The sequence below is a fragment of the Acinonyx jubatus genome, chromosome B3 (genome assembly GCF_027475565.1).
Source record: "Acinonyx jubatus isolate Ajub_Pintada_27869175 chromosome B3, VMU_Ajub_asm_v1.0, whole genome shotgun sequence".
NCBI lineage: Eukaryota > Metazoa > Chordata > Mammalia > Carnivora > Felidae > Acinonyx > Acinonyx jubatus.
The window spans coordinates 144,403,321-144,427,298 of record NC_069386.1 but is presented as its reverse complement, the minus strand read 5'-3'; the positions used below and the strand labels follow the sequence as shown (position 1 = coordinate 144,427,298).

General features: G+C 44.0%; 2 pseudogenes; both read left to right on the top strand.

The window, feature by feature from the left end:
• The first annotated feature begins 253 nt into the window (after window positions 1-253).
• Window positions 254-5,128, top strand: LOC128316183 (disintegrin and metalloproteinase domain-containing protein 24-like; annotated as a pseudogene).
• Window positions 5,129-16,158: 11,030 nt separating this feature from the next.
• On the top strand, window positions 16,159-17,141 carry LOC128316150 (immunoglobulin heavy variable 3-74-like; annotated as a pseudogene).
• The last annotated feature ends 6,837 nt before the right edge of the window (window positions 17,142-23,978 follow it).

Genomic DNA, 23,978 nt, shown 5'->3' with positions numbered 1-23,978 from the left:
GATCCTAAAAAAGGAAAAAATGGAGGCATCACAATTCTGGATTTCAAGCTATATTACAATGCTGTAGTCATCAAGACAGTACAGTCCTGGCGCAAAAAGAGACACATAGATTAATGGAACAGAGTAGAAAACCCATAAATGGACACATAACAATATGGTCAACTAATCTTTGACAAAACAGGAAACAGTATCAAATGGAAAAATGACAGGCCCTTCAACAATGGTGTTGGGAAACTGGACAGCAACAGGAAACTCTAATGGAACTGGACCACTTTCTTACAATAAACACAAAAACAAATTCAAAATGGATGAAAGACCTAAATGTGAGACAGGAAACCGTCAAAATCCTAGAGGAAAACACAGGCACCAAACTCTTTGACCGCGGTCAGAACAACTTCTTACTGGACATGTCCCAGATGCAAGGGAAACAAAAGCAAAAATGAACTATTGGGACCTCAAGATAAAAAGCTTCTGTACAGCAAAGAAACAATCAACAAAACTAAAAGGCAACTGACAAAATAGGAGAAGATATTTGCAAATGGCATATCAGATAAAGGCTTAGTATCCAAAATCTATAAAGAACTTATCAAACTCGACACTGAAAAAAACAAATAATCTGGTGAAGAAATGGTCGGAAGACATGAATAGACATTTTTCAAAGAAGACTTCCAGATGGCGAAAAGACACGTGTAATGAGGCTCATTGTCACTCCTCGTCAGGGAACATAAATCAAAACCACAATGAGATAACACCTCACACCTGTCAGGATGGCTAAATTTAACATGGTGGGAATGCAAGCTGGTGCAGCCATTCTGGAAAATAGTGTGGAGATTCCTGGAAAAAATTAAAAATAGAACTATCCTGTGATCGAGCAATTGTTTTACTAGGTATTTATCCAAAGGATACCAAAATGCTGATTCGAAGGGGCACATGGACCCCAATGTTTACAGCAGCCCTATCAACAATAAGCAAATTGTGGGAGAGCCCAAATATCCATCAGGAGATGAACACATAAAGAAGAGGTGGTAAATATATACAATGGAATATTACTCAGCCATCAAAAAGAATGAAATCTTGTCATTTACAACAATGTGGGTGGAACAACAACGTATTAACCTAAGTGAAATAAGTCAGTAAGAAAAAGTCAAATATCATATGATTTCATTCATATGTGGAATATAAGAAACACAACATAGGGGAAGGAAAAATAAAATAAGAGAAAAACAGAGAGAAAGAAACAGGAAGAGACTCTTAAATACAGAGAACAAACTAAGGGGAAGTGGGGAAGTTGGGCTAAAAGGGAGATAGGCATTAAGGAGGGCACTTGTTGAAATGAGGACTGGGTGTTATATATAGTGATGAATCACTAAATTCTACACCTGAAATCAATACTACACTGTAGGTTAACACACTTGTATTTAAATTAAAAACATTACAAGAAAATTAAATACATACATATATGAACTCTTGGGAGTACCTCAAAATAGCAAGCTTCTGCACAGTGAAGGAAACAATAAACAAAACTAAAAGGCAACCTATGGAATGGAAGAAGACATTTGTAAATGGCATATCCCCTGGGTTAGGATCCAAAGTATGTACATTTTTTAAAATTATTTTCACTTATCAGTACAGAGTGTGTGTCCATGCATACTTTGTGTGAGAAGCAAAACTAGTGTATTGTGGTAAGATCTCACTGAAACTGAGATCCACCCTCTTCACTAAATTTTAACCGTACAGTACAATATTGTTAACTACACGTGTAATGTTGTGGAGAAGACCTCTAGAACTTAGTCGTCTTCCATAACAGAAAATCACACCCCTTGATATCTAACCCTCATTGCGCCTCGCTGCCAGCCCCTGGCAACTGCCACTCCACTCTGTTTTATTGTTATCAAAACCCGAATTCAGCTGCCTGTTGCTGGAAAGGTCAACATTCAAAGTTTTAGTTTTGGTAGGAAAGGAATTTGAGCTTTATGCACAAGGCCAGCCACTGGTGAGAATGCAGACTCCTGTCCAAAAGCCAACTCTGAGGTTTCTCCCTGACACAGGGGGTTTTAAAGGAGGAGAGCATATTTAATCAAACAAGGGAGTTCCATGGTTGATAACGTGTTTTCATCATGTGCAGACTCCATGGTGCAAGCTGCCAAAGTTACCTCAACTCCCTGGCATCTCCAGCTGAGGAGGGAACCACACATGCATGGGAGGAGACTGCCAGAGGCCAGGAAAGAACCCCAAGAAGGGATTAGAGTGGAAAACCCCTGGGGCTCACACATGGTCAGCAGTACTTTCTGTTCTCCCCAGCTGGCATAAAAAAATACTAAAATACAACCTTGTACTTCACCAATCATGACATAGAATACTGGGAAATGTTTCCTCAGTAAACTCAGAGGAAGCTTCAAACCAAAAACCAAAAGGATCAAATGGCTTGAAAACTAATGTCTAACCAGAATGAGACATGAAAAACGACAAAGCTATTTTTTTAGTCGCCTATAAAGGTAAAATTGACAATGTCCACCTCCACATCCCAAGGAAGTAGGAAGCATTGGTCTCCATAATGAGGAAAAGCAGTCGTCCATAGAAAGTGACCCAGCAGTACCACAGGACATGGAATTGGTAGAGAAGCACAGGGTGTTAAAATTTCATATCCCATATTCACTAGCTGGAGGAAAGATGGAATGTGTTGAATAGAGCCATGTCTCTGGGTCCAAGTCCTTACTATGTCCATGTGAGCACGCTTGAACTGGCTCACCTGCTTCTCCCACATCCACCCCAGCTGAACTGTTGTGCAGGGTCACACAATGCCACACCCTGGGACTGTTACCTAACCCCACAAGTGGATCCCAGGTGCAGGGTGCTGGCCACCCGGTACAGCCCTCTGTTCTGTCAGATGGCCTAGACCTCACTTTGCTGAGGATCCTCCATTTATCCATTCACACTGGCAGATGTCTCTGAGCAGGGGCATGAGGGTGGCAGAGGGCCAGGTCACCTTGAGGGCGTCCCTCTCGCAGTTTGCACTCTGGGCAGTGCTGCTCCTGTCCAGGGTTCTCAAGGTTGTCCCTCATGGCTCTACATCTCCTTGAGGTGGTAATTACAAAGAAGGAGCTGCACAACAGCAAGGGCATTCAGATGCCTGGCTTGCTGTCCTGTAGCCTGTGTTTTGGGGCCAAGAGACACATTATCCACGTGTGGCACAAGACACCCTTTTGGCCCATACATCTGCTGATGATGACTCAAGATGATCAGGTGCCTTTCAGATGGACTACCCCTCCATGCCTCCAGACTGTTACTACCTCGGCTACCTGGAGGAGATTCCTCTTTCCATGGTCTCCATGGACATGTGCTATCAGGGCCTTGAAGGTATCATGAAGTTGGATGACCTTGCCTATGAAATCAGACACATCAGCGATTCCTAACATTTGAACACATTGTTTCTCAGAGAGTGACAGACACCAATGCAATGGGACCTACTTATAACCTGGGATATAAGGAGGATAGGGACCCCTGTTCCTCAAGCAAATACCAGTGCAGTGTTCAGGATCTCTAGTAATGTGTAGTCATCCCATCACGGAATTTTGCTCTCAGACCCTAAACAATATACAGTGTGTTCAACCACGTGTCAACCACGTGTCAAAATGTGCCCAATTCTTAATAAGGCTAGTTAGATTAATTGACTCATTGTTTCATGGGATTCGTGTAAGTTACTATATTGGTTTCATGATAATTTATGGGAGAGATCTAGCTAACATGGGCAAATATGTGTTGCATCAGAGTCCTTTTTTTTTTTTTTTTGATACTATGAGTCCAAGGGTTTTCGAATTCTTAAACCACATTCATCCTTAGTTGCGATTTGAGATGGATCCCATGAAGTTAATTTCAGTCCAGTTGTATGTACTATATGCCATCCACAAAGCCCCGTCATGATGGGTTATTTAGGCAGATATTATTTACTCTTGTCTGTCATAGCAGCACATCAGATTGCAAAATATATTGGTTTGTGGGTTGACACTGATGAATATGCTTGCCAGAAAAGGTCCAACTGCATTAGGACCCAATTCCCTTGTATACCTGAAGCTTTCAGTAAGTGTTCCTTCATTCATACGCACTACATAATCAGTGGCAGATTAGGCAAGTGCCCCTTCAACACCTAAATGGTGCATTGAAATAAAAGCCTGACCCACAATCATTTCGGAAACTACTTAGCCGACCCAGGCAAGCATTGTGACTGCAGCTCCTTAGAGCAGTGCTATAGCAATCTATGCTGTATGAGTGATTGTATTTTACCCCTGGGGACAAATGTAATACAGGCAGATGCTATACAAACTGCACCTATTTCGATGCTGGGACACTTGGCAGGCCAATCCAAAATATATGTGATCTTCCAGAGTCCTGCTGTAGGGTGTCTGTGGAGTGCCCTGATGACTTCCATATGCAAGCTGGAACCACGTGCACTGAAGAGGGCTACTGCTATCATGGGAACTGCACTGACCGCACTATGCACTGCCAAGAAATCTTTGCAAAAATTCTGGAAAGGTGAAGATGTGTGCTATACCATATATTAAAAAATCAGCCGATATGGACACTGCAGAAGACCTTGGGGAATTCAACGCTGAACCCTGTTCCCACACAGAAGTGCCGTGTGGAAGGCTGCAGTGTAGGATTGTCACACATCTCCCTCAGCTGCAAGAGCATGTTGGATTCCATCCATCTGAGATCCAGGGTTCTGTTGTGTGGGGCTGGATTCACATCGTAGCACAGGAACAACCGAGATTGGTCATGTGAGTACTGGTACCCCCTATGCTTCTGGAAAGCTCTGTCAGGACACCTACTGCACTGGCAGTGTGGCTCAGCTGAATTATCATTGTATCCCAGAGAAATGCAGTCACAGAGGGTCGTGCGACAATAACAGGAACTGCCATTGCCACATAAGCTGGGATCCTCCATGGTGCACTGGAGGAGGCACTGGTGGGAGCACAGACAGTGGACCCCTCCAAGAAGAATGCGGCCAGTCAGGCAAACTCATGAATCCCTGTTATATCTCAGAGCAGGTTTTGGTCCCATTTAAGCCATAATAGCTGCATTCCTTGTGGTGTCGCCACAAATGTCAAATTATCAACCCCGAGAAAGTTAAGGGACTGATTGTTGCTGACGACAATCCATAATTAGCCTCCTAACTGCTGAACAACTATAGACAATCCAACTGGCACATGTGTGAAAATACAGTAATGAGGCTGCAGAGCTGACATCCACGTTTCGGGGGTCTGCAGGAGACACAGGGGTCCACAGGCACATCAGGCTCTGACACACATCTCTCATGGCTCACTGACCAGAACGCTGAAATAAAACTTAAAAACTGCATGCTTGTGGCCTCTACGTATATATCTAAGCTTCCAAGAGCCCAAACTGAGCCCGAGATTATGTGCAGAGGACCTGAGTCAGCATCTGGGTCTTGAACTGAGGTATATGCTTCCAGAATTAAGAGACGTTCACACAAGCACTTTCAGGGACAAATTCATGAGTTGTCTCCAAAACTGTGCGGTTGCACACTGAACATTTTCTCATTCTCCAAGTAATCTGTTTTCCCCCAGTCCCAATGTGGGTTCAGGATAATGGAGGGCTACCACCCACCCACACTGCCTGTTCCACACTGGGGTGTCTGTGGGCTGTGAGGGAAGGGGACTGGCATTAGGTTCCACCTAGCACAAGCTGTGCCTCCCTGGAGAGCAAATTTCCAAATGTGGGAGACTGAGACCATGAGACTGAATGGAGCACCCAATGAAATGAATCAGAAAGGCAGGCACAAGTGCCTATGGATGACTCTGGCATCCAGTTGGAGCCCGATGAATGTGAATCCCTGCTCTCTTTCTCTTGCCTACCTTTCAGTGAGTTTAACCTTAGATAAGGATCTGCCTAGGATTCCCACTTGGGTTTTCTGAGAGCCTTCTCGAATAACCACACAGAGGTGAGCCTGTGAAAAGTTAGGGACTTCAGCCCCATCCATTCTCAAGTAATCAGGTACTTGCTACCCTGTTTTCTATGTCCTGATCACTGGGACTGTGGGAAGGAGGCCTGCCCTTCCCAAGGTCCTTGTGTACCCTTGCTTCTGGGCCCTGTGAGTCATAAATCCTGTGCCTCCATTTCCTTTGCTGGGGGTGCACTGAAACCGCACCTTGAGTCAGGAGGGCCCCATGCATCTCATGTATCCAAAGCCAGAGCTCAGATGCCTAGGGAGCCGCCTGTCCACCCCCTGAGCAATGGCTCTTGCCTATTCCTTCAGCAGGATACAGTCTACATGTTCTTAATTTTGTACAACAGCTGGGGTCCCCAACACATTTGTCCCCAGGGATGGGATTGGGGGCCTAGATGGTGCCCTCCAACAATGTGTTAGCACTGAGAATGGCTCACTCATTCCTCACCCCCACATCTCAGCTGCTCTGGGAAGGAGCAGGAGCTTGCTGGTGGTCTGTAGCTTTGCTTTGGGCTGATGCCAGGTGTTGCCAGAAACCCCCATCCTAAGTTATCAGTGCCATAAAAGGTCAGACTCCCTGCAGAGACCAACAATCAGGCACCATCCTGGGGTTCCAGAGGTGTGTATTTCCTACTCATCTCCAAGTGAGATATTGGTGGACACCGAAGGACCATATCCCTAGATTAGTGTCGAAGAAGACGCCAGCTGCTGGGTCCACTGTGTTGCAACCAGTACCCTGGTGTTGTGTTTGCTTAGCCATGCCTACCTAGTGACAGAGGCAACTCTACCAGGAGCATCATGTCTCCTGGGTGGAGGACAGGCTGTATTCCTCACTGCTGTTGACAATGGCTCCCTATTTGACAGGTGTTGTGGGGAACACCTTAGTGTGGGAGGCCTCAGCACACGTGTCTGGGAAGAGCTAACTTCTATCCCAGGTCCTCCCTGTCAAGACCACCACACCAACATATCCACGGACCAGTGTGAAAGAGAGAAATGGTGACAGGCACTACACCATCATGAAAATGCAAGGTTTCCAGGAATCATTTGTCCAAAGGGAGGGAGACAAGGACATTGATTGGCTCTAGTGGGTCCTCACAATTGGCTCCAAGCTGTTGCTTTAAGCGCTTGACATACTACAGCTGTCTGGATTGGTCCAAGTCCTCCAGATTCATAAATCACTGAAAAGCTCAAGGTATCAATGGCCTGTTTACTTAGAGACAACCTGCGGAGCTTCCAGTCTTTTCACTGTATCAAATGGCTATCACAATCGCACCGAGGCACCGATCAGGAGACACAGACCATATAAAAAGGGAAGGCTTTGATGAAGAGGCTCCCCAGGGCCCCAGAGTCCACAGAGGTAGGAAGAAAGAAGCTCTGATTCTCCAGACTTGGATTCTTATGGCACGACAGCACAGGCCCACTGGGAGAGGTCAAGCCCAGGTGATGCAATCCAACTCTAAGATAGAATGGGGACAATTCAATGGGTGTGGGTATTGTGTTTTGTTTTGTTTTCTTTTCTTTTTGCCTTATGTCATGTGCCCATGAGCCCTTGTCCATTTTCACCTGGAGGAGAGGCACTTGACAACAGAATCTAAGGAGTTCTTCTTGAAGGACCACTCTGATCTTAAGCCTTGTGCCAATACAATTCATGGAAATACCAGCTTTAGTGTAGCAGGCATTAGCATGCATGCCATAGTCAGATGTGAAAAGGAGAATTTTCAAGAAGCCCAAGACTTCTTTGCTGCAAATGCTGATGGGATCACCACCTCCATAGATAGGAGCCCACAGGAGGGTCCCAGCAGTGCCCCATTCAAGGGGTGGAACTTCAACCCAGATCTCTTGCTCTAGAGATGATTCCCACACTTCTCTTTATGCACAGCTCTGAGAAGAGGGGTCCCTAGTGACTTGATCACAGGCAGCCTGAACACAAGTCAGAAACTTTGATCAGACTCTTTGGGATCTTCGAGAGAATGCTGTTCCTACCCTTCGGGTGGGTGCCATCACTTCTCTGGACATGACAGCCCTGGTAGTGGGGAGCTGGGATCCCAGTGGGTGGGGAGATGCCAAGGCCCCTGCCTAGGGACCCGGAGGTTTGTGGAGTATGTCCTTCCTCCTGGGACAACTGCCTGTATACTTCTGTAATTACCCTGTAGGACACAGACACCACTTTATTTCTCTCATTGACCCTGAAGCCAAGGTACAGTGCTTCCCAAGAACCCCTCCAAATATAAGTGTGGTGCTCCTTAGCTTACTAGGTATAAAGAGAGGGATAGTAGAAGGGTCTCAACATTGCTTTGATGTCACTATTGGAAGAATCTTTACTGAATCTCTTTTAGCAATGGTGGCCCCTTTGACCCTGCATTGTCTTGTTAATGGTGTGGATGCCCTCACATGCCATCAAGGCCAGTGGGAACAAACCCAGTGCCTGGCTTTCCTGGGGGGAGCTACATATCAGGAGTCTGTAGGACTGCAAATTGCACCCCCCTACATCCAATTAAGACAGTATATGCACATCAATATTGTGTGCAATAGAGGACTGAGTAATTGCACCCCTTACTTCAAGATTTACTGAAGGAGGGGGGACATTAAACACACCATTTCTCCTTTCAGTCTGCCCACTTGATGGGCATTAAAGCCCCCTCCTAACAGGTGGCACTTTACAGTTGACTACTGAAATGTAAATTCCCAGCTGTCCATAAGATGGCTCACATTCCCAAGACTGTCTAGGCAGATGAGGGTATCTCAAGGGCCACAGGGGAGACTCTGTCGTGACTGAGCTAGCCAGTATGTCCCATTCAGCATCGATGACCAAGGAGTCCCAGCCACAGTCTGCTCTCAACCTGTACATCTCCATCATGCTGCCTTGGGAATTCCTAACAGTCCAAATGTGCCAAGATGTTAGGCTGACCAGCTCATGTAGAGCCTGTCATGAGTTCCCACTGGTCTGGGCAATTGAGGGTCACTGTCACTGGTCAATTATCATCCATTCCTAAAGATTTGTGAGACATGGGAGGCCTGCAGCCCTTCACCAGCTATAAGGTGGGTTTTGTCACCTGACTGAGCTACTCCAGATTTTCGGTCTACTCTCATTAGACTTGTGCATTTAGGCAGCCTTACCTGGAAGTGGCTGAGATATGCCAGTTGATGCACAGGTAGTCTGAGTGCCAATGAAACATTTTGGGATCTGGAAAGTGTTTGTGCCATGGGGGTTATGCTGGAGCACCTAGTGACCATCTGGCACCAGGTTGCCTTGCTATGTCACCGAGAGAGAGAACCCAGCACCATGACTGTCTTCATACAAAGGGAAATATTCTCTCCCAATACTTCACCTGAGCAAAGGACCATCCTGAAGCTTCCATCAAAGTTGTGGTCCCAATCAATGCAGTGGAAGGAAAGGCAGAGTGACATTGTCGTGCTGGTTGTGGATACCACACCCTTCCATTTGTCCATCCACATGGTGCATTCACCTGCTTGCATTGGCAGGAAATAACACTACTTTGGGGGCTTACTTGCTATCCTGATGTCAAAACAACTGACAATCAGACTGATTATTTAATGTAGACAGGACTTGGAAAACCTGTGTAGGGGTCTGTGTCTGACCTGCTGAGATAACTACACAGGTGAATGGGGCAGATGCAGTCTGAAGACAGACAGTCATAGAGGTTCAGAGGGAGAGCAGGAAATGTAGTCAGTCTTTTAATAGTGGGGGAAAGGGTAGGCTCTATTTTAAAAAGTTTTTTTTTTTCCTGACAGGAAAGAGCCGGAAAATGAAACTAGGTGGAAATGCAGTTTTTTGATCCATGACCTACTATGTGATGCCATGTGCTTCCGGAGCCTGGGAATTGGCTCTGGGAATCCTTACCAATGGTCATCGTGGGGATGGTCATCCACGGTCTTGACAATGGCGATCTGGAACTATTTTGTGCAGCTTGCGTGAATCCAGAGGAATCTTTCCCTAATTCTGATGGCAGTGTAGTCGGTTAGGAGTTCGTCATAAGGTCCTTCTCAGTGAGGTGGCACTGGGTGCTCTCTGAAGACCTGATGAGCGTCCCATATTCTGTAGAAAGGGTGGCAAGGCTAGTCAGTGGCAGAGGCCATTTTCTTATTGTCTGTGGATGATATGACCCAAGTGCACCTGTTAGTTCTTGGACATGGCTATGCATGGCATCAACTTGGTCATATAAGTTATCATGAAGTTCACTCAATCAGTAAAGAAAGGGTTAAGGATTCCTTTCGAAAATACTGTTGCAAAGGGGGTCAGTCCCTGCCTGCTATTTGGAGCATTCCAAATCTCATTAAGGGCCAAGGACAATGATTCTGGATGTTCCAGGCCAGTTTCCAGGCGGATTTTTCCTGAAGGAATTTTGTGTCTAGTTTTTCATGTTCCATATCTGTTCCCCTAATCCACATATCCTCATCGTCCTCTTCTGTGATGATTAAGGATGATGTGGGGTATGAAATTCTAATTATCACCCCCAAGTCTTTGCAAGTACATAGTTTGTCTATGTGCTGAAGTGAGTTCCTTGGTCTGGCTAAATCCATAATGGAATGGCAAATCCAGGAACCATTTCAGGCATTACATTCTTCACCACAGTCGTGGCATTGGCATGTCCAGTCAGACAGCATCAGTCCATCCACCAAACATGCAGCCATTAACCAAAGAGGAAGCCAATTTGTCAAATCCATCTGGAGAGCCCCAGTGGGCAGGGAGGGGCTAGAGGGACTCCCTGGGGCCTGCTGATATTATACAAAACTTGGAGAGATTTACAAGTAGTGCCCTGGGAAATAATTTAGTCAGAGGTTTAGTGGATGCCTGGGAAGAACCCACTGTCTCTCAGTTTCTTACTTATCCCATCTGATGGGGTTGGTGCAAGACCAAAGGAGAGAAGAAAGGGGCCTCAGGAGGCCCACTCAACCCCGATGTACACCCCATCTGATCATTATCTGTCCACCTGTCTTTTCCCATTGTGAGGAACTTACATGATAAACAATAGTCCAAGTCAGGGAAAAAGGCAGGCTTCTAAAGTGAAGGAAAGGACAGGGGCCTCTGATCTTGGCTGTGTATTTGACAGCCTTGTGAGCTCTGCCAGTCGCTGGAGAGACAGTGGCAGTCTCCTCACGGTTTGGGCTGGAGAGTGACTGTTAGCAATTTTAGCAGAAAGATCAGTTGCGTATAATAGGGCAGCAATTATAGGCCTGCTGGAAAAATGTCCTCTGTCCTCTGGTACTCATGGCGGTTAGGACCTGTGGGATTTCCAGAGGGTGCCAACAGCCCTGAAGACTCCAGGGCATGTCTGGAATGCCTGTGAACAGTGGCGGTCTTTCCCTTTGCAGATGTGCAAGCTTGGGAAAACCTGGGAGCCCGGTGGCTTAGACTGATTTTACAGCAGGCAGAGAGGACGCCTGGAGTACTTCTAGTAGGGACACTGGCCTGAGTGGTTCCTATGTTTCCCCACATACAGAAGCTGTCACAAAATAGAAGTCAGGGCGGGGCACCTGAGTGGCTCAGTTGATTAAGCTACGGATCTCAGCTCAGGTCATGATCTCGCAGGTTGTGAGTTCAAGCCCCACATCGGGCTCTGGACTGACAGCTCAGAGCCTGGAGCCTACTTCAGATTCTAGGTCTCCCCCTCTCTCTACCCCTCCCCTGCTCACACCCTGTGTCTCTCTGTCTTTCAATAAGAAATAAATGTTAAAGAAAAAAATTTTTTTTAAAATAGAACTCAGGGTTGACCACCAGATGTCCCAGAAACCATTCCTGTAGCTGAGGGCAATCGTGTGGAATGAAGTAGGGTCTCCCCTTTTAAATGTTTTTAATGTTTATTTATTTTTGAGAGAAAGAGTGTGAGTTGGGAGGAGCAGAGAGAGAGGGGGACACAGCATCTGAAGCAGTCTCCAGGCTCTGTGCTGACAGCACAGAGCCCGATGCAGGGCTCAAACTCACAAACCGCAAAATCATGACCTGAGCTGAAGTAGGACGCCCACCAACTGAGCCACTCAGGTACCCCAGGTCTCCCTTTTTAGGGAGGGGAGTGGGATAACCCGATTTAAACTGTTAACATGACACAAGATGATGGAGGGGTTGGTCAGTGGCCTGCTGGTAGGTAGGTGGTGGGCCTGGAAATTACAAACTTGTCAGAGAGGAATACAGAGGTGAGTGGGGATCCTAATGTATCCAGACAGCAGTTGTGGGGGTGCAAGCATGCAGTGGGGCCTGATGACCCAAGGTCTAATTTTCATGGGAAGAAAGTTATAGGACATATTCAAGAGGCACAGGTTGTCGCAGGATACCTGCAGCCACTCCATTTCCATGGAATGAGAGGTGAAACCTGTTATTGATATTCAGACAGCTGAGAGTTTGGGGTGTGCACAGAGCTAATATTAACATTTTAAAGTAGGTTAATGACTCTGAAAGCCACGAAAAGAAATCTGTGGCAGCATCAGGTAGGGGTGAGGGGCTCACAGAGACAGAGCAAAGGCAGTGAAGTTAGGGGTCCTTGGGAAGCAGTAGCCAGGTTTCCTTAGAAGCTTATGCAACTGCATTTTTGTACCAGTGAGAGGGATGTGAAAAACTGACAAGACACTTTGTGGGGAGTTTTGAAGCACTGTGACATAGTCCTCGTTGGCAGTAGCTGTTTGCAACCGTGGACATTAAGAAGACAAGAGGGTGTATGGCCCTGTCTGGCTAGTGCTTTAGGAGGGTGGTGAGTCTGCAAGGGCTCCCTGATTCCTTTGGTAATAGAGTGACAAGTCAGGGACATACTAGACATACTAAACAAGATGCAGCCTTGGGTGAAGGCACAGAATGTAAGTTGGCTTCAAGAACTTGGGAGTATAATTGAGCCCAACTTAGTTGCCTTCCCCAAGCATACATGAAAAGAGAACTTGTGAATCAGAGTGCAATGGCATTGACAAGAAAGTTGAGCAGATGTTCATTCCAGTAATGCATCTTCATCACCAGGAATTGAGGCATGAGCGGCAGCCCAGTTAGGGACAAAAGATGGGGGGGGTGTAATAGATGACAAAAGACTTTATGGTTCCTACATTGTACAAATCAGTAGCTTTGCCTTCTGAATCAAATTCTGTTCTTTCTTTACTCACAAGATCGGGGTGTCACACGGCGAGGAGGTAAAGCAAGAACATCCTGCGGTAACAGAGTCTATCACAGGGTCAGGTCCTCCCTCTGCAGCAAGACAGGGCATCTGGCTACTGATGGGTGGGGGCAGTTCCTTTCTCAGGCCCCCTGAGCACAGGCTCTGCACTGGGGGCAATCCATCCTCTTGTGCATGTGAGGCCCAGACACTAGTGGGCACATCTTTAAGACTCATCCTCTGAGGAGCACTTTGAATGGAGGTGGGTCTCCATTAGGGAAAGGGGGAAGCTTGAGGTGTGGTCTGATGGCAGGGAAATGAGAACACCTTATTGTCCCTCCTGCATTGTGGATATTAACTCCTTTCAATATTTTTTTATTGTAATGTCTACCCTCCCATAGACTGCCTTCTAGCTCTGCAAATATTTGCTTGCCCCTTTTCTAGTATGGTGTAGTCCCCCTTGCCTGCTTTGTTCTCTGTGACTTTGCTTTTATATCAAATCAATCATTCTCAAGTGAATGTCATCACGTTTATCTTTCATGTTTTCTTTGAAGGCATTTAGGTTCAAGTGTTCTTCTTAATCCTTCATCCATTTTGAGATTTTTTTGTGTCGACGTATATGTATGAAGCAAGATTATGGCCAAATGTTATTATTTTGCATGTATATATCAATACTATTTTTTAATTTTTACTTTGTTTTTGAGGGAGAGAGACAGATCATGAGTAGGGAGGCACAGAGATAGAGGCAGAAACAGAATCCAGGCCCTGAGCTGTCAGCAGGAGCCTGATGTGAGGCTCGAAGCCACAACCGTGAGATCATGACCTGAGTGGAAGTGGGATGCTTAACTTACCGAGCCACACAGGTGCCCCTAGTCAACACCATGTTTAAGAGACACTATCCTCCCCCCACACTGCATTGTTGGAAATCTCGTGGAGGATTTGCTGACTGCATCTGCAAACTTCTACTTCTGGGCTCTGTAATGAGCTCCACTGGTCTAAATGTCTCATTTGATGCCAGCAGCACACTGTTTTGGTTAATGTACCTCTGCAATATCTTGAGAGAGAGAGAAGTGTGATGTCTCCAGGTTCTCTCGACGTCATGATTGTTTTGTTGCTTCCATGTGTTGTGTGCTTTCATATGAATTGTATATTTTTCAGGTTCCTTAAAAAACTCATTGGCATTTTTATTGACATAAAAAGATAAACATAAAAATAACATAAAAAGATAAAGCAGACAGAAAATAGAGACTATCACAAATACCGAAAACAAATCAATTACATAAAAATTTGTATTTGGAAAAGTATGCAAAATTTGAAACAAATCGGTAGCCTGGGGAAATAGGGAAGACTCAAACAAATGCAATCAGAATTGAAAGAGGAGACATAACTGAACTAAAGACATGAAAAGGATCATTAAAGAAAAACTTAGGTATGTATAGGCCAACAATTAGATCACCAAGAACAAATTACACATTTTATGCCATAATGTAGTCCACCAAGACTGTTTCATGGAAAAATACAAAATGAACAAAAGAAAAATTAACAAGATTTCTCTATCTAAAACCTCACCCTCCAAAAAATCTGCATAGGAGTCCATGGCTTTATTAAAACTTCTACTAAGTATTTAAAGAGGAATTAATGCCAATATTTCTCAAACTATTACAAAACACTGATAAAAAAACAGCACTCCCAAATGAAATTTGTGAGGACAGCATTGTTTTCACACCAAAACCAAAGAAAGACACCACAAGAAGGGAAACTACAGGTCACTATCTCAAAAGAACATACATGCAAAATTCCTTCACAAAATCTGAGCATACTGAATTCAACCGAACATTGAGAGGATCATACAACATAATCCAGTGTGATTCATCCAGGGATGCAAGGATCCTTCAACATACACAGATGCATAAATGTGATGTCCTCCATTAACAGAGGGAATGATTGAATCAAAGCCATCATTAATTGATTCAAAAAAACATTAGACAAAATTCAACACATGTTCATCATTTAAAAGAACCCAATTAAAAAGGAACTGAAGGAAATTACCTCCACATGATCATGGCCACTATGAAAAGCCCACACCTGACAGCATATTGAACGGTAAAATGCTGAAGGCTTTCCTGTCAAATCAGGAGCCAGGCAATGATAACATAAGCATTCCCCATGATAGCGTGAAGAATACATATGCCACCTCAAACTATGTCATCTTGTCACACTGCTTATTTGGGTGAAAGTCACTTGAGAAATAGTCCAAGTACACTCAGACTCTCCATCGTCCCTTGACAAAAGGATATAAATCTCCCTCCCGTGTACCAAGAGGGAAGAACCATCGTTAGCACCAGAATAAGGAACACAGGGACAAGAAGGCTATGCAAACAAACCTACTTACTTGGTGACTAACATAATACCCCAAACTTAACTCTTGCCAAATCCAATGTTTTGTTGTCTGAAAATCACAAGCGCCACCTGCTTTGTCCTTTCTCTGGATGTCATATCATTAGGAAGGCCAGGCACTTGCAAAATGAAATTTATTCTCTCCTGTAGATATGTCTTATGTCAACTGAATCATTACACTGGCTAAATCCCAGAAGAAAAGAAGGGAAAAGCTTTCGTCTCCTACAACTGGAAGACATAACCAGAAAAAAATAGGGAATAAAGAAAATAAAAGACATTTAAATCAGTAAGGAGGAAGGAAAATTACTTGTTTGCAGATGACATTGATCTCAAACATAACAAACCCCTAGAGATACCACAAAAAATATTAGAACCAGTTTTTGTAAATGAGGAAAGAGCAGAATGCAAAATGAACAAAGAAAATAAATAAAAATAAACCACCTGTGATTCTACACACCAGCATGAAAATACATGCAAAATAAATAACAAAATTATACAAGTGAAAATGGCACAGAATAAAGTATTTTGGGTTAAACTTCAAAAAGTATGTAAAATACTTGTAGAGTGAAAATGATCTATGTTGATGAAAGACCTGTAAAAATGCACACAGGACTGCATTCAAATTGTCACAGCACCATCTACACAAACTAAACTACAAGTGCGTCCCTAACCCTGTCGTTCATTTTTAAAGAATCAAATCTAAGACTGGAGCTTGATATATATGTCAGAGCACATGCAAATGGGGTCCTCTCTGTGCTGATAAAACCAGCCCATCCCAGACTCTGCAGCTGGGAGAGCAGCCCCAGCCCCGGGAGTCCCAGGTGTTCCCATTCTCTGATCAGGACAGAACAGACACCTCACCATGGAGTTTGTGTTTGGCTGGGTGTTTCTGGTTAATCTTTTAAAAGGTAATTCATGGTGAATGAGAGACACAGAGTATGTGAGTGGATATGAGTGAGACCAATAGATGTGTGACAGTTTCCTGACCAAGATGTCTTGTGTCTGCAGGTGTCCAGTGTGACGTGCAGCTGGTGGAGTCTGGAGAAAACCTGGTGCAGCCTGGGGGGGTCCCTGAGACTCACCTGTGTAGCCTCTGGATTCACCTTCAGTAGATATGCAATGAGCTGGGTTCGCCAGGCTCCAGGGAAGGGGCTGCAGTGGCTCGCATATATGTATGATGATGGAAGTAGCACAAGCTACGCAGACTCCATGAAGGGCCAATTCCCCATCTCCAGAGACAACGCAAAGAACACGCTGTATCTGCAGATGAACAACCTGCGGGCCGAGGACAAGGCCACATATTACTGTGCAAGAGACAGGGTGAGGGGACCTCGCTGGGAGCCCAGACACAAACCTCCCTGCAGGAGGGGATCAGCACCACCAGGGGGCGCACACTATGCACAATTCTGCTTTGTGTTGCCAGGAGCAGGTGAAGATGGAGGTTACAGACAGGTTTCCTGTCAGGGTCTGGGGCTTCCTCTCCACACAGCAGTTTCTCCAGGGAGCCTCTCTGGACACAGGATTCTGTGCTTACCTATTAGCTGTGTGAATTAGATCATTGTTTTCCTAGGAAAACTACCCTAACATGCACAAAGACACAGTTGTTTGCATTGCTTCCTCCTGTCCCTCAACATGAGTGAATTACAGATTTCCTGAGGCACAATAGCTGAACATTTACATGAGTCCCAGATGCACTCCCTGTGTAGTCAGGACCACAAGCTCCCACAGCTCCCCATTATCTTCACCCAGCCCTTGTCCCAATCAAACAACGTGACACTCCCTCCTGGCACTTGCTACTCAGGACGTTAAATGAGCTACAGCTTTATTCAATTCCTCTAAAGAAGAGATAAATCACCTCCATGTATTAGTCAGGATTCCCTCGAGCAACAGAACCCAAAGCACATTGTTTTCCATGACAAAATATGTTGAGAAGTCCCATGATCTACTGTCATAAGTTGGGGAGCCAGGAAAACCAGTGGTATAATTCTCGCCTGATTCTGAACTAGTGTCTAGTCTCAGAACCTGCAGAGCCTATGATGTAACTCTAAGAACAAGGGCAGGAGGAGACCAATGTTCCAGTTCAAACAAGCACATGGGAAGTAAAAATGAGGGAATATTTCCTCCCTCTGCATCTGATTCTACTCAGAACTATGATGGAATGGGTGATGCCCAGGCAGAAAGAAACCATGGATGGAAATGCCAATCTCTTCTGGAAACTCATCACAGACATACACAGAAACAGTCGTGAATCTGGACACCCATGACGCAGTCAAGATGACACATAAAGGTAATCATGACAAGTCAACCTGCTGTAAATGCCGAGTTCAAAACCTGAAGATATAGAAGTCCATGCCATCACTGGGGTGGAGCCTGGTGAGCATAGCAGTGCTCCTGTGGAGGAGGAGCCCCGAGGCCCATAGGGACTGCTCCGGTTTGAGGATCCCTTGGGTCATTCCGGTGAGACAGTTACCATCTTGGAGTGCATTTGGGAGACAGGGCATTGCCTCTCATGCGGCAGGAGAGCTGACAGGCACCATTGCACTGCCCTGGTCATTAGCATAGGAGCCTCTGCTGACAGAAAACTGAACGCTCCCTTCTTATTCTTCCTCACCATGAACTCCAAGCTCCTAGTGTTCATGCAACTGCCCTTCTGGGATAACCAGCTCCAACCCCATCACAGCAAGACACTGTCCCATAGGATCAGTGGGGTCCCTGTCGCATTGAGTTCATACAATTTGGTGTACTCACACCCAGCTAGAGCTCCTGAGATAAAACATAAAGGACCTCAGCTGCCAGGTGTGAAAATGGATTGGACAAAGGCAGGGTGAAGGCCGGGTTCTGAAGGAAGCCTGGGACCCATGAGTACAGATTGTTCTCTCTGTGGGAGGGCTTCCTGAACAGGGGAGGCTGGAAACTCCAACTGCAGGGACTAGAGAAGGAGCTGATGCCAATATTCCTCCCACCAATTATCATGGACAGAATTCAGTCAGCAGCACAACACCCCCCAGTAGATACTGAGCCATTGACACCAAGCTATACCCCCCTTGCCTTCCTCAGGTGCTTCCTTACTAGGGAAAGAGTGCCTAGAACCCAGACCACCATTGCACCCCTCCCTCCAAAGACCACCATATACCCCCACAGGCACCAAGTCTACTGACCATATAGTGAGGCATAGCTTCACCTCCAGGGGACATAGGAATTAGCCTCTTTTAATAAGGAGACCAAACTCACCTAGTTAAAAATCACAACACTATGGACAAAGTTGAAAAACTCTCCCTGGAGGCAAGGAGAACTCTGCAAAGGAATGACCTGAGGGACACAGCAGCCAATACATGACAGCACAGTGCACACAGCACATGCAAGAAATGCTTCCAGAATGTCAGGTTGTCAACAGTATGTAAACATTTCTCAAAAAAGACACTACTCTAGAAGCAGAAAACATAACAGGATTTTCCTAAAACACTTAAGAAAGCGGAGACATGGACATACAGAGTGATGGAGGAATTCATTCCAAAAGAAAAAACCATAAATGACATTGCCAGGGATATAATTAAAACACATATAAATAAGAAGCCTCAAACAGAATTTAATACCTATCATAAGGAAACTGAACTTTTAAAAACTATCATAAGGATACTAGCTATGCTTGAGAAAGCCTAGAAGACATGAGAATACCCTGACTACAGATGGAAAAGACCTAAAACCCAGTCAGGCTGAAATTTTGAAAATGCTGTAACCAAGATGTGAACCTGATTGGATATAATGAACTCAAGGCAGAAAGAAGCAGATGAATGAGTAAGTGACATGGAAGATAAAATTTTGTGAGAAATGAAGCAGGAAACAAGAGGAAAATTAAAATATTGCATCACAAACGTATACTTAGGGAATCAGCAACTCCATAAAGTGTAATAAAATTCTTTTCAAAGGAGTCCCAGAAGAAGAAGAGAGGGAGAAAAAAGGGGAGAAGTTTTGTCTGAGTGCATTAGAGTGGAAAATCTCCACTAAATGGTGAAGGAAACAGACGTCCACATCTATGAGTCACAGAGAACTCCCATTAAAATTAGAAAAAAAAAAGCAGGCCGACTCTGAGACATAACATAGTAAGATTCACAAAATACACAGATTAAAAAAACCCTATAAGCATGAAGACAGAAGAGTTTGCTAACGAATACGGGAAGATAAAAAAAGATTATGGCAGAAGTATCCACAGAAACCTGCAGGAAAGAAGGGAGTGGCATAATATCCTCAAATGTTCAATTGAAAATTAGGCAGTCGATGGGGGAGGAGACAAGATGGCAGAACAACGTGGAAGATTTTTGTGTGTCTCGCGTCCATGAAATACAGCCAGACCAACACTAAACCATCCCACACACCTAGAAAACTGATTGAGGATTAGCACAACAATCTGCACAACCTGAACCACAGAATTCAACAAGTACATGGTGTGGAGAGGGGACCTTGGGGAGCAAGAAGCTGCAGGAAGGGAGGTGCTTTTGCAGGCAGAGAGACGACGGAGACTGGGGAGTGGGGGAGAATAAAGGAAAAGCACCCCTCCCCAAAAGCAGCTGGAGAGAAAGTGGAAAATTGGAAACAGCCACAGGGACTAAACTAAAAAGGGAGAAAGGAAGAGTATGTAAATTCCACTAAGACTGTAAACAAGGGGAGTGCAAAGGCTGCAACTCCACAGCTCGATACCTGGAGGTGCTCTGGTGGGAAGGGAGAATCCCAGGAACAGAGTGGGGTCCAGGATGTTCTCAGGCCACACCGGGAGAGGCAGTTGCACTGCTGGAAGGACATTTGGAGGAGACTGCCAAAGCCATCTGGTCCCAGCAGACCCCGGAAAACGGCCACATTCGCTGGTTCAGGAACAAGGTCGTTTAGGGTGAAGCCTGGTGCCAGACTTTTCCATAATCCATGAAACGCTGCTGCTACACTCTCTCGCGAACTTTTTCTGGGGCAGGCTGGCACCTGGCCACAGTCTCAGGGCACCGACAACAGCAGGGTCCAGCAAGCATTCCTAGCTGCAGCCGATATTCCGCCATTGCTCATTCGGCCATTGCTTGGTGAGACCCTCCCACAGAGGGGCAGAACAGGTCAAAGGCGCGGTCCCTTGGACGTAAGGGACCGGGGAAAACAGCCGCGTCTGTGACAAAACTTGGGAGAGAGGTGCGGCCTGGGGCCTGGTCACGGAGAGTGAAGGAGCGGGGAGTGGACAAGGGCTGAAGACAGAGGATGGGTGCGCGATTGCTGATCCAGGAGAACAGACTGGGTACCTGGGTGGCGCCATTTTCACCTCTCCCGCGCATGTGCATTCGCACCTACAAGCACTGCAACAATCCACCCCAGGAGCCTAAAAGCGCCATCTAGTGGAGAGTGGAGCCATTACACTGAGCCCCGCCCAACTGGGCCAACGGGGCTCTTCAGGAACACAAGTCTCACTGCCGCTTACTTTATGGACTATAAAGAGCTACATAGACTGACATCTAGGGGATAAGGAAGTAATTTCAGTCCTACTTCAATCTGTTAGCCAGTTCATCTAGTCAATTTTCTTTCTTTTTTTTCTTTTTCTCTTTTACACTTCTTTTCTTTTTCTTCAATGCAGAAACAGAAAAAAATATTTTTATTATCAATTATTATTAAAAATATTTTTCTTTAATTTTTAGTACTATATTTTTTACATTTCTGTATTTTTTTTCAAATTCTATTTTACTTCCATCATTTTATTTTACTCTACCTCAGTGTATTCCCGTTTTCAAATTTACACTTTCCTTTTTATTTTTTTTATTTATTTTTCTCTTCTTCGTTTCTGTAGTTTTTCTGGAATGCAGAATGAGAGAAACTTCCTTTTACTTTCAATTTCTATTAAAAATATTTTTCTTTAATTTTTTTACTATATTGATTGCTTTTATGTAAATTTTTTCAAATTCTATTTTACTTCCATCATTTTAATTTAGTCTACTACGGTGTATTCACTTTTTGAATTTTCAAATGATTTCCTTTTTATCCTTTTTGTATCTTTTTCCTTTTTTTGTTTCCTCTCTTTTTTCTAGAATACAGAAAAAGAAAAAAATCACATTTATTTTTAATTTTTATTAAAAATATTTTTCTTTATTTTTTCTACTATATTCTTTACTTTTCTGTATATTTTTTCAAACTCTATTTTACTCCCATCATCTCATTTTGGTCTACTTCAGTGTATTCATTTTTTCAAATTGTCAAATTATTTACTTTTGTTTCTCCCCCTCCCATTTTTTCCTCTAACCTGTCAAACCACTTTCAACACCCAGAACAAAACATACCTAGGATATAGCATATTCCATTCAATTTGTGTGTGTGTGATTCATTTTTAATTTTAATATTTCTGTAATTTTATCTTTTAATTTCACTTTTGCAAACTCATTAATTCCTTTTCTCCCTTCAAAATGACAAAACGAAGAAATTCACCCCAAAGGAAGACCACAAAGAAACGACAGCCAGGGATTTAACCAACACAGATACAAGCAAGATTTCTGAACCCGAATTTAGAATCACAATAATAAGAATACTAGCTGCAGTCAAAAATAGATTAGAATCCCCTTCTGCAGAGATAAAAGAAGTAAAAAATAGCCAGAATGAAATTTAAAATGCTATAACTGAGCTGCAATAACAGATGGATGCAGCGGTGGCACGGATGGATGAGGCAGAACAGAGAATCAGGGTTATAGAGGACAACCTTATAGAGAATAATGAAGCAGATAAAAAGAGGGAGATTAAGGCAAAAGAGCAAGATTTAAGAATTACGGAAATCAGTGACTCATTAAAAGGAAAAACATGAGAATCATAGGGGTCCCAGATGTGGAAGAGAGAAATACGGATGGAAGGGTTATGTGAACAAATCATAGCGGAAATCTTTCCTCACCTGGGCAAAGACACAGACATCAAAATCCAGGAAGCACGGAGGACTCCCATTAGATTCAACCAAAACCGACCATCAACAAGGCACATCATAGTCAAATTGACAAAGTACTCAGGCAAGGAGAGAATCATAAAACCAACAGGGAAACAAAGTCCATAACTTACAAGGGAAGACAGATCAGGTTCACAGCAGACCTATCCACAGAAACTTCGCAGGCCACAAAGGAGTGGTGGGATGTATTCAGTGTGTTAAACCAGAAAAATATGCAGCCAAGAATTCTGTATCCAGTAAGGATGTCATTCAAAATAGAAGGCGAGATAAAAAGATTCCCATACAAACAAAAATTAAATGAGTTTGTGACCACTAAACCAGCCCTGCAAGAAATTTTAAGGGAGACTCTCTGAGGGGAGAAAAGATGAAAATATATCTGTATAAATAAATACATAAATACCAAAATCAACAAAGATTAGAGAGACCAAAGAACACCACCATAAACTCCAACTCTACAAGCATCATAATAGAAATAAACTCCTACCTTTCAGTACTCACTCTAAATGTCAATGGACTCAATGCCCCAATCAAAAGACATAGGGTAACAGAATGGAGAAGAAAACAAGATCCATCTATATGCTTTTTACAAGAGACCCACTTTAGACCTAAAGACGCCTCCAGATTGAAAATAAGGGGATGGAGAACCATCTATCATGCTAATGTTCAACAAAAGAAAGCCGGAGTAGCCATAGTGATATCAGACAATCTAGACTTTCAAATAAAGACTGCATCAAGAGATGCAGAATGGCATTATATCCTTCATAATCAAAGGGTCTATCCACCAAGAAGACCTAACAATTGTAAACATTTATGCGCCAATTGTGAGAGCACCCAAATATAGAAATCAATTAATCACAAACATGAAGAAACTCATCGATAAGAATACCATAATAGTAGGAGACTTCAACACCCCACTCACAACAATGAACAGATCACCTGATCAAAAAATCAACAAGAAAACAATGGCTTTGAATGACACACTGGACCAGAAGGACTTAACAAATATATTCAGAACATTTCATCCTAAAGCAACAGAATATGCACTCTCTCCAGTGCACATGGAACTTTCTCCAGAATAGACCATATACTGGGACACAAATCAGCCCTAAGTAAGTACAAAAAGATCGAGATCATACCATGCATATTTTCACACCACAATGCCATGAACTCAAAATCAACCACAAGAAAAAATTTGGAAAGGTAACAAATAATTAGAGACTGAAGAACCTACTAAAGAATGAATGGGCTAACCAAGCAGTTAAAGAAGAAATTAATAAGTATATGGAAGTCAATGAAAATGATAACACCGCAACGCAAACCTCTAGGATGCAGCAAAGGCGGTCCATAAGAGGAAAGTATATAGCAATCCAGGCCTTCCTAAAGAAGGAAGAAAGATCTCAGATACACAACCTAACCTTATGACTAAAGAGCTGGAAAAGGAACAGCAAATAAAACCCAAAACCAGCAGAAGGCAGGAAATACTAAAGATTAGAGCAGAAATTTGTGCTATCGAAACCAAAACACAGAACTAATCAATGAAACTAAAAGCTGGTGCTTTGAAAGAATTAACAAAATTGAT